This window comes from Schistocerca gregaria, chromosome 4, assembly GCF_023897955.1.
Source record: "Schistocerca gregaria isolate iqSchGreg1 chromosome 4, iqSchGreg1.2, whole genome shotgun sequence".
NCBI classification, from domain to species: domain Eukaryota; kingdom Metazoa; phylum Arthropoda; class Insecta; order Orthoptera; family Acrididae; genus Schistocerca; species Schistocerca gregaria.
Window position 1 is genome coordinate 660325158 of NC_064923.1, and position 4505 is coordinate 660329662.

The following is a 4505-nucleotide window of genomic DNA, read 5'->3' on the forward strand; positions in this document are numbered from 1 at the left end:
TGATGATTCCTGATTCCAGGTCAAACGTCGATATTGGAGTTTGGAACGATTGTTTTTCAACAATGAGTAACCTATAATAAAGAATTCACTTTCTGTCTTGTTATAATGCTTCCTTCTGTCTTTTTTGTGCGTTATGCAGTTCCACTTATATTTGTTTGGTTCTTCCGTATCTTTAGTTTCTTTTTCTTTCATAATGGCGGCTGAATTTTTTTGTGGTTTGTCAGTTGTATAACTCCACATATTTGCCGAAGTAGGTCCATCTAATACCGTATTGGAGTTTTTCACATACACAACACTTTTCATGTTTCAATGCAATATTTTCTTGCTTAAGCAACGTCAGTTCTGCTTTCAGAGCATCAATGTCACTTTAAAGAAGACAAATAATTGTGTCCTTAGAACTTAGTGCGGATATTAACTGCTCATTTTCATCACTTATACAGTCGAGGCATGTCCACTGAATATCATCATTTATAAATTTCATATGTATGTTTATGCACTTCTTGTGTAACCAAATGTTACAGCTAATGCACTGTATTCCTTTGACTACATGATTTTTACACCTTCTGCATGAAGAACCATTTAATTTCAATTGAATTTGGAGCATCCTTTGACCACAGTATCCTACTGGTGCCATCTTTGTCACTGCAACTGTTCCTTATGGCACATATCTTTTGATCATATCTATATTATGGAAAGCTTTTCTTTTCCACTCAAAGGATCTACAAAGAAAACAGCCATTGGATGTAGAATTCCTGTAATTTTGTATGGACCTTCATAATGATGGAAAATCTTGCTTTTTCTTTTCTTTAATTGTGATGAAAGATTTTCATTAGCACCATCATTGAGTTTAAAGTTAGGGACACTCCCTTTTAAGTTATGTTCTTGCACTCTGCACTGTGCATGTCTATTTACAGTCCTCGCTATCTTTTCGTGTAAATCGCTGATTCGTACATCTTCTCTTTCAGGCCGCGAAAAAATTTTAAGTATTGTTCTTCTATGAACTTTTTATTCAACAACTCTACTCCAGAAACTCCAGTTGACAAGTGAAGTAATTCATTAAGGACAACCTGAAACTCCACAACCACCTGTGCCCGAGTTGTGTGTTTCACAGAACATTACACACGAGATAATCTTCCTCTCTCTTTCATAATTCATTCAGAATGGTTGGATTTTGGGTAATATTTTGAAATAAGTACATGTTTTACACATTCCCTTGCTAAAAATTCTCAGAATATATTACTTATAAATTGAGTTCCATTATTGCTGCATAAGCAGTCTGGTTTGCTTGTGTCCATTAACTATAACTTGTGCAACTGATTATGGTTGCATTTGCTAACTTAATGGGATACAGCTTCATATATTTAGACCAACATCCACCTCTGTCATTTGGGAAGGGACCAAAAAAATCTGCAGCTCTTAAATCATGTAATGCTTTAGAAATTACTGGATATAACAAATATCTCTTTTGTCCAGTACTTTCTTTAACGTTCTGATGAAGATCACAATTTCTCAATACCTTTTCATTTCTTTACTTAAATTTTTAAAGTAATGAAACTTTGTCACTTGTTGGCTGCAGTTTTGTATACTGGACACTAATCTCCTCCTCTAACAATAAACAAACAACTGTATAGATAATGCCAGGGCCTTGGGTAAGTAAGTAAGTAAGTAAGAGAATAAAATTGTAAAAATCTCAACCAAAATCGTAAACTAAATAATAATGCTCCCAGTTCAGATTCTGGTTTTTGACAGGCACATGGCATCACATATGTCGTATAGTGCCCTCAGCATAAAATAACTGAATCACCTCCACGATTTTTGCCGACGGATACATGTTAAATTTAGGCTTATGACTTCTTCACTGAACAGTACATTTCTTGCTATTCAGCACGAAGTGTATACACAAATTAGGAGGCCTAAAATTAAACAGGACATGCTATTAATAAACCTTACTGCCTCCACACATAACAGTTTATGTAAAAATGTATATTCCAATTCTTATTGCTTTTCAGGTACTTTTCACAATAACTATAAAAACCTCAATATGCTCTGGTCCATCCACACTCATCTCACCTCTCCTGACACAAACTGCACTCAACACTTAAATCTCCATCAGCATTCTCATTACAGTTTAAGTACCTTTCAAAGCTAGGTTTCCAAGCGTAGTATACTTAAACTGCTACAGACATGTAAATGTTGCCAAAAATATACTGCACAAGAATTTGTTACTTCAAAAACTCCCATCATTAGAGCACTAATAGCCTCCTGTTACTTCCTCAACATATCTATATAGGCCGCAGTATCAACGCTTAGATTATGTGTCTCTTCAGAGATTCCTTCCTTAGTCTTAGTCAATTTGCCCTAAATTTTCTGTACTTCACTCTCCATTCTATCTGTTTCTGCATTTTCATATGACTTCTTAGTTTTATCTCTAAATACTTACACAGTGTGACCCAGGAGGAATGGTCAATATTCAGGATTATGACAGAAACTATCATTTGAAGAACAAACCTTCAAATGGAAATATCCCTATTCCTAATGGTTTCCAAGATAGGACACATTTAATGGATATCATTATTTATTCCCGTATTATTCAATACAGTTTCAAGCTTGCAGATGTACAACAGTTAGTAAACACTACAACATGTGTTTTACAAAATATCAAAGGAAAAATACATATTTTGACACATTAGCTCTAAGGATAACCATACACATTACATTACAGTTGTTGTACTGTTCACAATAAATGTTCAAATATTCCACCATAAACTTCAGTGCATTTGTGCACTCTTGGGAGACTGTGGTGCTTGTCTGAGTGCCTCCACATGTTCCTTAATGATAGCGGCAATGTCCATGATGCAACCAAGCAATTCATGTTGCATATTCAACTTTCATTCAATTGGTTTGTTTAACAGCAGAAAAAGATCTCAAGAAGAAAGGTTGAAAGCATTGAGATAAGTTGGACTAGATCAAAATGTCAAAAGAGATCGGAGGAGGAAGATACAAGAGGTTGAAAGCATCATGATAGGTTGGACTCGATCAAAATGTCACATTGGTTGGATGAGTAAGAAACATATGTGTGCCACTACCCCCAAAACAAATGTACATTAACAGTTGACTAACATGGGGTCGCTGCCAGCCATGTCAGAAACACACACTTGGCACTGTGTGGCTGGCAGTGGCCACAGCAATGCCCCTTGCCTAACACCACATGCCTGCCCTGGCACTGACACAACCATCACTAAGGGTGTGACAGTCATCAGGTTAAGTGTGTTCTATGTCAGTAACCATTCAGAACAGGGCTTATATCTGTATGTAGTTTTTAGCTTCAGATGAGCATTCCTGGGATATCCTTGAATACTGGCAATTCCTCCTGGGACAACATGCTCAAGATATTCACCATTGATCTTGTAAACTGATATCAAGTTCTTTCTCATTGTTACAGGCATTTATCCACATTGAAAGAGATCTGCCATTCATTACATCAAGTGGAAATTTTGTGCAAGGTATTCTGAATTTCCTCACAGTTTTCTAATGAAGATAGTTTGCTGTAGGCAACACCATTATCTGGAAACAATTTGTAAGTGCTGTTGATCTACTCTGATAAATAGTTTCTGTATACTGAGAAAATCAAAGGTCCTATTATGCTTCCTGTGGCGTTACTGATGTTACTTTTGTTTTTGTTGAACATAATGGGTTCTGTGAGTCAACTATTTCACTGAGCCAATCAGATATATATGTAAAGATACACCATTGCAAAGAAGAGGTAGAACAACTTGTTACACAGCAAGATGAAGTGATACATTCCTTGAGATACCAAACAATTTTCATATAGAATTTGTTCTTCACCTAGGGTTAAAGCCCTTAATAAGGAACCTGCAGGTGCAAGGCAAGAGTCTGAGAATAATTGCAAATGTAAAAGTAAGTTACAAGGACATTGGGCTGTATATTCCATGATCTGATTCTACAGATTTGCGAAAAGAAAAGGTGTTTGTTCTATGGTGGTCAACACTATTCGTTTTAAGCAGGTCTTTATTCTTACAAAATGTAAATGTTGTCTAATGATGATTGCCTGTGTAAAAACTATAAGTGCAGCATTGGATAAATTACATGTAAATACAAACTAGGATGGCAACATATTTGTCAGAGTTCTGCAAACTTTTCTGCTGATTGTAGACGATGTTTTTGTATGGGTATAGTAAGCTATGTTGTGCCCCCTCCGGTACTTTTTTGTATATGAGTACAGTATATGCACATAACATCAAAACATACATCACAGATTTTTCTATCATGTAATATATTTATGGTTGGTTGATTGATTTGGGGAAAGGTACCAAACAGCGAGGTCATTGGATTAGGGAAGGATGTGGAAGGAAGTCGACCGTGCCCTGGCAAAGGAACCATCCCGGCGTTTGCCTGAAGCAATTTAGGGAAATCACGGAAAACCTAAATCAGGTTGGCCAGACGTGGATTTTGGAACAATCGTCGTCCTGAATGCGAGTCCAGTG